The following is a 13,106-nucleotide window of genomic DNA, read 5'->3' on the forward strand; positions in this document are numbered from 1 at the left end:
GTGTGTGTGTGTGTGTGTGTGTGTGTGTGTGTGTGTGTGTGTGTTGGGAGGGGCAGATATTGTTAAATGCGGTCAATGACTAAAGCTAGATAGTTCAAGTAGGGAACCCCAGTGGGGACTCGATGCTTGGGAAGTGGGAATAGGTTTTGTTGCAGGAAGAGAAGAACATTCAAGGCCTTCAGTTCAACTCTCCTCCAAGCTACAGATTCATTGTTCCTAACACAGAATATGTTTGTTCCTTGGTGTGATGGACAAGTCAACCTGCAAGTACACCCTTTTCCATGTAAATGCATGTATATGCATGTAGTTAAAGAGCCCAATGGGCTATTGTGACGAGACAAGAGAGTATATAAAGAAATACATGTTTGCATAGCTCATATATATATGTATACACACATGTATAGCTGTATATGTATACACACAAATATGTGGACATGTACATACATTATTTATTTTGCTGTTGTTTAGTCATTTTGGTTGTGTCTGCCTGATTCTCCATGACTCCACTTGGGGTTTTCTTGGCAGATACTGGAGTGGTTTGCCATTTCCTTCTCCAGCTCCTTTTACAGATGAGGAAATTGAGGCAAACAGGGTTAAGTGACTTGCCCGGGGTCACTTAACTAGTAAGTGTCTGAGGTCAGATTTGAACTCAGGTCCTCCCGACTCCAGGGCTAGAGCTGTATCCATTGCACCACCTAATTGCTCATATTATTTATTACTTATATAATAATACATATATTATTACTATAGCCCTTTCAGGATCATAGAGTTATAGATTTAAAGCTAGAAGGGGTCTTAGAGGTCAAGGGGTCCAATCCCTTTATTTTATAGATGAGGAAACTGAGCCTGGCAGGGGTCAAATAACTCGCCCCAGATAACACAGCTACAATTTAAGGTTTACCAAGCAATTTTCCTTGCAATAAGATAAGCAGTACAAGTAGTGTTACCTCCATTTTTACACAGGAGGAAAAAGACTCAGAGACGGTTGAAGTCATTTGCTCCAGGTCATAGAGTCAGTAAATATCAGAGTCAGGATTTGAACTCAGGTCTTCTGACTCCAGGGTCAGCACTTGTATAGGTTGGTTCACTTGAGCAGGGGCTTAGTGGATCGGTCCAGAGCTCTGGCTCTGCTGCTTGGTTACATTTTGTGACCTGGGCAAATTGCTTCCTTTCTCTGGGCCCTACTTTCCTCATATAGACAATGAGGAAGATGCTGGTTGGAATCCTGGCTGTGCTTAATAGTGAGAGCTTGAGTAACTTCTCCTAGACCATTTCCTCTTCTATAAAATGGTGACATTGACAATTATAGTAGCATACAATTGTGAGGATCTAATGAGATAATGAACACCCTCAATGTTGTAAATCTAAAGGTAATAATGTAAATGTTGGCTATTAGGATTTTTGAGAGGCTGGCAGGTGTGGGAAGTGTATTGAGAGTTGACCTCAGAATTAGGAAGACCTGGGTTTAAGTCCTGTTCCTGGACACAAACTTGGGCACGTACACTGGCAGAATCTTAAGATATCATTCGGCCCAATCTTCTCATTTTTAATATACTTCCTTTAGGAGAAGAGGTGGGAAAATTGCAACCCCAATGCATTGTTGGTGGAGTTGTGAACTGATTCAACCATTCTGGAGAGCAATTTGGAACTATGCCCAAAGGGCTATAAAACTGTGCATACCCTTTGACTCAGCAACAGCACTTCTAGGTCTATATCTCAAAGAGATTATAAAAATGGGGAAAGGACCCACATGTGCAAAAATATTTATAGTAGCTCTTTTTGTGGTGGCCAAGAATTGGAAATTGAGGGGATGCCCATCAACTGGGGAATGGCTGAACAAGTTGTGGTTTATGAATGTAATGGAATATTATTGTGCTATAAGAAATGATGAGCAGATGGACTTCAGAAAAAGCTGGAAAGACTTGCAGGGACTGATGCAGAGTGAAGTGAGCAGAACCAGGACCACGTTGTGCATAGTAACAGCCATACTGTGTGATGGCTAACTCTGATAGACTTACCTCTTCTTAGCAATGCAAGGATCTAAGACATCTCCAAAAGACTCAAGATGGAAAATGCTGTCTACATCCAGAAAAAGAACTATGGAGTCTGAATGCAGATCAAAGCGTACTATTTGCTCTCCTTTTTGGGAGGAGGTTTCTTTTTCTTGTGGTTCCTCCCACTGGTTCTAATTCTTCTTTACAACATGACTAATGTGAAAATATGTTTAATATGAATGTATATGTATAACCTATATCAGATTGCACACCATCTTGGGGTGGGGGAGGGGAGGGGGGAGAGAAAATTTGGAAGTAAAAACCTTAAGGAAGTGAATGTTGAAAACAAAAAATATATAAATAAATTTTAAAAGTTAATACTTCCTTTCTAGCTGACCTGTGATTTCATTGGCATATTTCCCAGTGGAGAAATTCCCTCTCTTGATGCAGCTCACCAACTCCTTCCAGCAGAATATATGTTCCTAGGGGATGAAGATTTTTGGTTACAACTAGATGGTGCAGCACATAGAGTCAGAAAGATTTGGGTTTAAATCCAGCCCCAGACCCTTACTAGCTGGATGATCGTGGGCAAGTCGTTTAACCTCTGCCTGGGGCAGCTAGCTGGTATAGTGCTTAGAGTGATAGGCCTAGAGTCAGGAAGACCATCTTCTTGAATTCAAATCTGGCCTCAGACACTTATTAGCTGTGTGACCCTGGGCAAGTCACTTCACCCTGTTTGCCTCAGTGTCTTCATCTGTAAAATGATCTGGAGAAGCAAATGGCAAACGACTTTCAATATCTTTGCCAAGAAAACCCCAAATAGGGTTATGAAGAGGTGGACATGATTGAAACTACTGAACAACAACAATAAAATGGGGATAATGTAGCACCTACCTCTCAGGGATGTTGTGAAGATCAAATGAGATAGTATTTATGAAATGACTTGCAAATCTTAAAAAGTATATACATGTCTGCTATTATTAATAATAATAATTATTATTATTTATCTTTTAATGCCACCAGGTAAATATCTAATTCTGTAAATTGCAGTTAGCCAATCACATAGTCAATAAACATTTATTAGGCACTTACTATGTGTGGGGCACTGTGTTAAGTGTTGAGAATACAAAGAAAGGGCAAAAAATAAAAAATCCCCATCCTCCAGAAACGTACATTCTGTTGGAATGAGTTGCTGAGCTGCATTGATAGAAGAAATTTCTTCACTGGGAAATAAATTCATGAAATCACAGGTCTGGGTAAAAGAAATTATTATTATTATTAACAATGAAAGAATTGGACTGCATGAGTTCTAAGGTTCTTTTAGTTCTAAATGTCATGATTCTGTCATTTTCAGAAGGAACCATAAAGAGATCTAACTTATACAGACCAAGCCAGATAGTGTCTTAGCTAAAATACCAGCTCTGCATGGCACCGTGCTATTTCACCTCTATTTTTATATCCCCAGTGCTTAGAACATAGTAGGCACTTAACACTTAATAGGCATGTAGATTGAAGGGAATTATACAAGGTCATAAAAGTAGTAGGTGACCATATCAGGATTTGAACCCAGGGCCTTTTTCTCCAAACTCAGTGCTCTTTCCACTATGCACCCACACCAACCAGGAGGATTTTCTAATATTGCTTGTCACCTGTTATGGTTAAGAGAGAATCTGACTTTGTGAAAACCCAGCAGTGTTTGACTACAGACCATGGAATGTTCTTCCTTAGGGTGAAAAAGCCAACAAAACTGGCATTTGAAGCAAGATGTTTTTGAAGCGAATATCCCAGTAGAAGGGATGCTATTTGGTGTCAACCAGAGCCATAACTAGTGATATTTTTATCGAGGGCCAAAACAAGCGAGCCAAGAGGGTCAAGAGGGTGGCCAGCAGGGTTTAAGAACAATCTGAGTGAAGGGTACCATTGATCCAGGAGAAAACAATCAATTCAACCCTCTTCCTTGGAATTGGGAGTGTGGGAAGGTGGGTTCCAGAGCAGGGCCTTGGGGGTGGCTGTATCTCAAAGCAGCATGGGACAGTGGAAGGCTGCAAGGTATGCGTCATCCTTCTGGGGAGGGAAAATATACTCCATACCCTCTGTCTCCCAGGACTTGGAATCGGGAAGGCTTGGGTTCAAATTCAACCTCAGACACTCACAGTTGTTGTTGCTATTCATCCTTTGTTCTCAAAGAGGACCAATGACATCAGGAGGGTGATGTCTTGACTTGCAAGTGAATTGGATTTAAGTGAGCAGAGCTGTGCATAGTCATCAGCCTCATTCTCTCCTCCAGAGTCATTGGACTTCTGTGGCAAGACATGAGTCAAGATGATTCTGCTATATATTAATTTGTATTTACTGTTCTTGTTCAGACATGTCTGACTCTTTGTGACACCATTTGGGTTTTTTTTGGCAAAGGTACTGGTGTGGTTTTTCATTTCCTTCTCCAGCTCTTTTCACAGATGAGGAACTGAGGCAAACAAAGCTAAGTGACTTGCCCAGGGTCACACAGCTAGTAAGTATCTGAGGCCAGATATGAACTCAGGAAGATGAGTCTTCTGACTCCAGGCTCAGCATTCTATCTACTACACCATCTAGCTGCCCTATTATTACTTATATAACCTTGGCAAATTACTTAATCCCTCTGGGCTTCAGTTTTCTCCTCTGTGAAATGAGGGAGCTGGGGTCTATGATTTTTTTCCTTTTTTTTTTATAAGTTTTCAACATTCACTTTTATAAGATTTTGAGTTCCAAAATTTTTCCCTCCCTCCCCTCCCCCCCTTCCCCAAGATGGCTTGTGATCTTATATAGGCTATACATGTCCAATCATATTGAACATCTGAAAGAAGAATCAGAACAAAAGGGAAAAACCACAAGAAAGAAAAAACAAACAAATGAAAAAGAGAGAATAGTATGCTTCTATCTGCATTCAGACTCCATAGTTCTTTCTCTGGATGAGGATAGCATTTTCCATCATGAGTCTTGAAATTGTCTTAGATCATTGTATTGCAGAGAAGAGCAAAGTCTATCAAAGTTGGTCATTGCACAATATTGCTGTTACTGTGTACAATGTTCTCCTGGTTCTGCTCACTTCACTCTGCATCAGTTCATATAAGTCTTTCCAGGTTTTTTCTGAAGTCTGCCTGCTCATCATTTCTTATAGCACAATAGTATTCCATTATGTTCATGTACCACAACCATTCCCCAATTGATGGGGAATCCCCTCAATTTCCAATTCTTTGCCAAGTCTATGAGGTCTAAGGTACCTGCAAGTTTTAAATCTATTAGTCTATGTTTCCTGGTTCAGTGGTTATCTACTTTCTACTTGAACACTTACATTAATAGGGAACTCATTACCTTATGAGGCACTTTCAGCTCTGATCCTTGTTGTTCATCCTTCGTTTTCAAAGAGGATCAATGACACCAAGGGGTGATGTCTTGACTTGTGCATGAATTAGATATAAGTGAGGCAAAGCCTCACAAAGTCATCAGCCTCACTCTCTCCTCCAGTGTCATCAAAGTCCAGTGGCAGGATATAAGTTAGGATGACTGGCAGTGGCTCAGGATCCAGTGGATTGGCGCCTTCAATGTCCATTCAAGGTCTAAGTGCTCCACAGTACCTGCTTCAGCAACTCTTAAGAAGTCAATGAATATCTAGATCAGTGGTTCTCAAAAGATATAGCCAGCCATACTAATGTGCCTTGAGTTTTCTGGTAGGTGTGCAGAGAGCTGTATGGAATTAACACTTGGCTTGCATGCAAATGTGAAAATCTCCTCACTTTTATTCAGTGTGCCCTCCATTCCTCAATAGCAAATACTAATCTGTGCCATTAACAAAAACATTTTTGAACCATTGATCTAGATAAGGATGTAATGACCCCAGAGAGCCAGCATCATTTCTTTAAGAATGGGCCATGCCAGATCAACCTGAGTTCCTTTTTTTTGATAGGGTTGGTAAACTAGTAAACCAGGAAAATCCTATAATTTTGACAAAGTATTTGGTAAAGTTTCTTACATGGTTACTGTTTCAAAGATGGCAGGAATGAGAGCTGGATGATTACACAATTAGATTGATTGAGAATTGGTTGAATAGCTGGAATCAAAGAGTGGTTGTTAATGGTTATGTGTTATTTTGGCTGGAGGTCTCTGGTGGAGGTCCCAGGGATCTGAGACTGTTAAGTAATCATAGCATGATTATTAAATTTGAAGATGATATTAAATTAGGAGGACTGTTCATAAATTGGTTGGCAGAGTCAGGATAGATCAAAAAAATTGAACCAAGTTTAAGAAGATGAAATTCAACAGGGATAAATGTAAAGTCTTATATTTGGGTAGCCCTTTATAAAGAATGTGGGTCCTCATCCCAGCTTGCACTCTGGGTCCACCAGAGCTAAGCTGGCTAAAGACTCTAGCAACATTTTCCCCTAAGGGTTAACCCTAAGGGGTAATGGAGTTCTTTGATGCCCTAGCCCTAAACTCATGTTCCAGTGTGTTTTCTCCAGTATCATTCACCAACTGCAGTTAGCATCTCCCTTAGATCACCAATACCTTCCAGTGATTACCCTATCCTTATGATCTAACCCATTAACATGGATTGGCTTTGACCGAGGCATATTGACTGAGAAGATATGGCAAGGACAGAAGGACAAACTCAACTTTCCCAAAACAGGAGCATACTTTCTGCTATACCACCTTGGTCCCTGTGAAGAATTGGCTAAGACTTAAAGTGGTTGCTAAAAGTATTTGGGGCAGCTAGGTGGCACAATGGATAGAGCCAGGCCTGGAGTCAGAAAGACCTGAGTTCAAATCAGACCTCAGATGCTTACTAGCTGTGTGACCCTGGGCAAGTCACTTAACCCTTTTTTGCCTCAGTTTCCTCATCTCACTTTGGAATGTGGCATAAGTATTGATGAATTGCTTTCTTGGCTGCTTTTGATCCATCATACTGGGTCACCCTGGGCTTGGCTCCCTGTAAACTCTGGCATGAACTCCTGCTAATGGATCTTAGGTAGCGTGATCTTCTTACCTTTGGGAGCTCACCAGGTCACAGCTTGTGGTATTCCATCTTCAATACTCCTTTACATGAGGCAGGAAAGAAATGGATGCAATGACAAAGCATGTGTTCATGCTTCATGTTTGTCAGGTTGGAGAGAATAGACCTCTAGCCCTAGCTCTCTCTCTCTCTCTCTCTCTCTCTCCCTACCTGAAGGCTTACAGTAGTCCTTGCCTCCTCATCCAAATGCAGCCAGGCAGAAAAAGAGAAGGAGAGGCTCCATTTGACTCTCTAGTGCCTTATAAATGCATTCCCAATTCCTGCTCAGCAGTCAAACACCTGTTTTTCCACCAAGTGTATAGCAGACCAGAAACAATCATAGAGTAATGTTTTAAGGCCACACAGCTCACTGTCCCTGGTCAATCACATGCTCACAGAGACTGGGCTTTCACTGACCCCATTATACTTCTGGTTTTGTTTTTTTTTTTTAAAATCACCTTCATGAGTCTAAGATGAGAGCGGCATGTCTAGGGAACACGTTTCATGTGGAAGAGTCCTGGGAGGTTTGGGTGGACTGAAAGGTTAATGTGAATCAACAGTTTGATGTGGGAGATAAAGAGTTAATGTAGTCTTGGGTTGCATTGATTGGGGCATGTCTTCTAGGAAGAGAGAGGTGATAGTCCCATTGTACTTTGCCCTGGCCAGACCCCATTTGGAGTATTGGCTTCAGTTCTAGATACCACATTTTAGAAAAGGTCTTGATACACTATTGAGATCAAGAAGAGGGCAACTAAGTAGGAAAGGACCTGGGGTCCATGCCATCTGAAGGAACTGAGAATGGTCAGATTGGAGAAGAGAAAACTTAGCAGGGCCCTGATAGAGTATCTGACTTGCTGTCAAAATGTCAAATGCTGGTGAGATGGAGAGGTAGGAAAGAGGAAAAAAATAGATTTTCTGGTTAAAATATTAATTAAAATATTTATTTTGAAAAATTATTTTAAAAAAAAGGAGAAAGAAATACTGTTCCTTAGTAGGGGGAATTGGATTTGTTGTTTGGCCCTGAAGGGCAAATCTCAGAGCATTGAGAGGAAGTTATATAGAGGCAAATTTAGGTTTGCCGAGACTAACAATTGAGCTCCACCAAAGTTAGATGGGTTACCTTGTGAGGTCTCCCCTCACTAGAGATTTTCAAGCAAAGGGTGAATGTCCACTTGTCAGGTAAATTGTAGTGGAGATTCTTGTGGAGGTACGGATGGGTTGGATTAGAGGGCCCAAGAGGTCCCTTCTACCTCTAAAATTCTGTGATTCTGTGAAATTCTTCCTTAGTTTGAGTAGAAATAGGTTTCCCTCTAATTTCCACTCATTGACTTTAATTCTTCCCTTCTTGAAACACAGTTGATAAATTTACTCTCTTCCAATATCTGAAGGCAGCCGTCATGTTCCATCTTCCAAGTTTTTTTCTCTCTCAGCTAAAACATGTAGCATGATTGTAGGAGATCTAAAAGCCTTGTCCCTCCCCTCCAACCCAACTCCATTCATGATATTAGAACACTGACCTTGGAGTTGAAGGATTTGGGTTTCAAATCCCAGCTCTGCTACCTATTATCTTTGTGACCTTAAGAAAGTCACTTGGCCTCAGTTTCCTTATCTGTAAAGTGAAGTGATTGAACTAGAATAAGAGATTCTTAACCTGAGAGGTCCACGAACTTGAAAAAAGTTGATAAATGCATTTTGATATCATTGATTTCCTTTTTAATTCTATGTATTTTCTTTTATGCATTTAGAAACATCATTCAGAGAAGGGGCCCCTAGGCTTTACCAGATTGCTAAAGGCATCTAAGCTATGAAAAAGGTCGAGAGCCTCTTAATTAAAAGAGCTCAGAGTTCCCTCCAACTCTAGAATCTGTCATCCTCCAAGGCCAGTCCTTAGCACCTAAACCCCCCCACTCTCACTGTGACTCCTTTGGGAGTTTCACAAGAATGTTGGATTTTGATTGGGTTAAGACATCACATTACCTGGGAGGGTAACCTCTTTGACAGTCATGCTGTGGATTGTCTCTCTGTGATGCTGAGCTCTGGGGCTCCACTTGAATGAGCTGCTGGAATCAGACTCAGAGCTGGGAGGAACCTTAGCTATCACCAGTTCCAAACTCCCCATTTTACAGCTGGAGAAACTGAGGCTCTATCCACAGTCACACAGATAGTAAGTGGCGGAAATAGGATTTGAACCCGTGTTCCTTGACTTCAGAGCCAAGGTTATTTTCGCGTTTGTGGGGCCGTGGCCAGAGTACGGAGCATCTATAGCGCAGTGAATCTCGTGTCTGCTTCCCCTGCTGCCAACCCCCCGGTGATCTCTGAAAGAAAGTTGGGGCCATTCATCACACCATGTCTCTAAAGCGGGTGACTACTTTCTGGCCAGGCTTGATTAGAGCTATTTCTCTCTCTGCTTTTTGGTGCAGTTCTTTCCCCTGGAAAGAGCCCCCATCGGTGCCCTGGTTCTGTTTGTTGGCAAGTAGCTGGGGGATGAGCCACATTACAAGGGGTGCCTATAAATGGCGTACTGAGGATTAATAATGTATTTATAACGCATCGTGGTGGTAGCCGAAAATGATCTATAAATGCGTAGTAAATGTTTTATAATGTTTTTGTAACCCGTTATAAATGATAAATGGGTGACTATAGATGCCATATCAAATATTTATAACGCATTGTGTGCTTCGTTACGCTGTTACTGTTCAGGAAGCCATTAATAATAAAGTGAATGGAAGCGTAAAAGTTACAGACATGCCCAGCAAAGCCATTTATAATGAAATGTAAAATTTGGGTTGTTAAAATAAAAAGAGAGGGAGAGAGAGGGAAAAAAAAAAGCAAATGCATTGACCGGTTATTGTTGACGCACTGGAAATGAAAATGCATTGTAAATTATTTGTGAGGTGTTCAGACATTAATGTATACTATCCATATCATGTCATATAAATATGCTATTAATATATTATATATTGTATGTATTATTAATTTTTTCTAATTAATTTATAGGCAGCCTTTTAAAACAAAGCATCAGAAAAACAACATTCTTCCTTAGCCTGTCAGCTCAACAAATATTTTTTTCTTCAGAGGGAGTTAGTTTTCCTGACCTGTTTGTTTTCATTGGGTCATGATAATTTATGCTGTTTGCTCTTCAGCAAGGAAGGCTTGTGGGAGGGCTGGGCACCTCACCAAGAGAGCCCTTTGCTGCAGCAAAGCCCACATAACTAACCCTGAGCAAAGCCAGCCTTCCTTCCTTCTGCTCCTTAGGCCTGATCTCTGGGTTCCAGAATTCTTCGCGGTTCTAGGCAAGGAACTTTGATTATCTGAGTTGGAAACAGTGTGAAGACATGGAAAGAACACAGGGAGAAGAAGGCAGGAGACAGTGGGCTTTAGACTCAGGGTTGCATGGTCTTGGACAAGGCCTTCCTCTTTGGGCCCCAGTTTCCTCATCTGTAAGATAAGGAGGGCTGGACTAGATAATGATCTCTGAAGCCTTTTTCAACTCTGACCTTTGGGGAATCTAGGAATCCTGCTTTGGATGAATTCACACTGATCTGATTGGATCTAAGTCAAACTTTAGGAAATCTCATGCAATGCATTTTCTGATTTGTTCAATTCTCTGCCTTACCCTCCCTTCCTGTGTTTTTTAATTCAGATAGTTTTGCATTTTTCCAGTATTTTGACCTAGAGAACGTAAACCCCTTGAGGCCAGGGAATGTCATATTCATGTCTGCATTCCCAGTGCCTAACACAGTTGTTACAACAACAATAGCCTAGTACCCGGTACTGGATAACAGTACCTGGTACATAATAGGCACGTGATACACGGCTCTATCTCTGTTTCTCTTTTTGTCTCTCTCTTTGTCTCTCTGTCTCTGCCTTTCTCACTCCTTTTTCCTTCTCTTTGGCTGCCCCTGTGCCTCTCTCTCCTCTGTTTGTGTTCCTGTCTCTGCTTGAAGCAGAATTACATTTTTTTTTTTTTGCATGAGATAATCAGAACAAAATGAGGTAATGGGTGGATAGGGGGGCAATCACACAGAGAGGCTGCCATGGAGATCTGGTTGGGAAGTTCTGAGGAAACTAGGGAAGAGATCACTTGGGGTATATCCACTAAAGGAAGAAAGCCTGTCCCGGGGCCTCATAGGTTTTTATGTTACCAAATCAACTAAAAGAAGCTATTATTAAAAACTTAGTACATATCGAGTGCTGTACTAACGAGTGCAAGTGCTGTGAATAACCTCTCCATCCTGCGCCCTGGACAAAGCCCTCCTTGCCCCACCCTGGTTACCCTTGTCGTTTTTATCTTTGTCTTTGTCTCTGTCCCGGTTTCTGCCCCACTCCAAGTCTTTGGCACTGTCTTCTTTCTCACCAACAAGAGAGAGACACATACTTTGAAGTAATCAGAGCAATCTCTCCTCTTTTCTTTGCTTGGAAAAGACTACTCAGGACTAGGTGGGGTAGAAGAGGCCCAAGCCTGTTTGACCATGTGTTCTGTTTAGAGAGAACCGGCTGATAGTGGAAAGGAGGGCCGCTTTCAGCGATTGCCCCCAGTTTCTTCTCTCCCAGGGACAGCAGGAGGCTTTGAGGGCAGGGCCAGTAGCTTGTGAGAGAGTGTTGCTTATACCCACCCTGGCTTTTTGCCACGCCAGGCCCCTCACCATGGAGTCTGTCACTTAAGTTGCCTAGTGCTCTCTTAGCCCTGGCTAATGGGACTGCTGTCCACTTGTACTGCTGAGGTTCCTGCCCTCTTGGAGGTTCCATATAACCAAATGTCACAAGGGTTATTAAATCCAGAAGAGCAACTAGTTATTTCCATTTCCCCTCAGGACGGAGCAAGAGCTGCAGGCTTCCAAGTCCATGATGGGTTTTCTGGATCTGTCAGTATCTGACTGATTTGAGTGTGGGAGGCCGGGGCTGGGGCTGGCTGACCATACAGGATTGCCTGCAGACTTGGCCCGCTCATGCAGCCTGGATTAGAGCTTTAATCAATAATCAGATACTCATTGATTATCTGCTACGTATCCTGTGCCAGGCAATCGGGGTTGCACAGAGGAGTGTGAGATAGAGACCTTTCCTCAAATAGCCGTCACTATCTTGACCTTTGTCTTGCCACTGGACTCTGATGACTCTGGAGGAGAGAGTGCGGTGAGGCTGATGACTTTGCATAGCATTGCCTAACTCAAATCCAATTCGTGTACAAGTTCAGACATCACATTCATGATGGCATTGGTCCTCTTTGACAGCAAAGGACAAACAATGACAACAAGTCTATTTGGGGGATGCAGACTGATATATCCAGGGGAGATCCTCAGAGTTTCTGGCTAGAGCAGTAACAATTGCTATTTACACTCACTCTGAGCCATCAGGGCCCAAATAATGACCAGGTGAGGTTTGGGCTGGGACCTATTGTCAGCCAATTAATGATAGCTAGAGTGAATTAGGTTTGAAGCATGGTCCTTAAGAAAGAGATCTAGCCTGTAAACTCCAAGATATCTTGCAAGGTTTCAGCGATCAAAATTTATATTCCTTTGGGTGGAGTACTGGCAGGTAGGGATATGATACCCTATGTGGATAGAGGGGGAAGAGGGAGGAAAGGAAAGGAAAGGAAAGGAAAGGAAGGGAAGGGAAAGAAGGAAGGAAGGAAGGAAGGAAGAAAGGAAAGAAAGAAGGAAGGAAGAAAGGAAGGAAGAAAGGAAGGAAGGTTCTTTATTGCCCAAATGAAACTGGCCAGTTAGGTCCTCAGTGGGACAGCTACAACTACTCACAGGTTGTTGTTTGTCCTTTGCATTAGGAAGGTGCATTGAATGGGTGTTGCCTCAGTCAAACTGAGACCTGGGAAAGATCTGAGCTTAAAAAGACCAAGGTTTCCCACTGTATCTGGGGCCATCTCCAGTCATCCTGATCTATATCTTGTTACTGGACCCAGATGGCTCCAGAGGAGAGAGTGAGGCTGGTGACTTTGCACAGCCCTCCCTCATTTAAATCCAATTCACTTGCATGTCATGGCATCACCCTCCCAACGTCATGGTCCTCCTTGAGAATGAAGGACAAACAATGACAATAACAACAATCCAGGGTAGTAAGTGGGGGGGGGTAGT

This window comes from Vombatus ursinus, unplaced genomic scaffold, assembly GCF_900497805.2.
Source record: "Vombatus ursinus unplaced genomic scaffold, bare-nosed wombat genome assembly UNPS02014807.1, whole genome shotgun sequence".
Taxonomy (NCBI): domain Eukaryota; kingdom Metazoa; phylum Chordata; class Mammalia; order Diprotodontia; family Vombatidae; genus Vombatus; species Vombatus ursinus.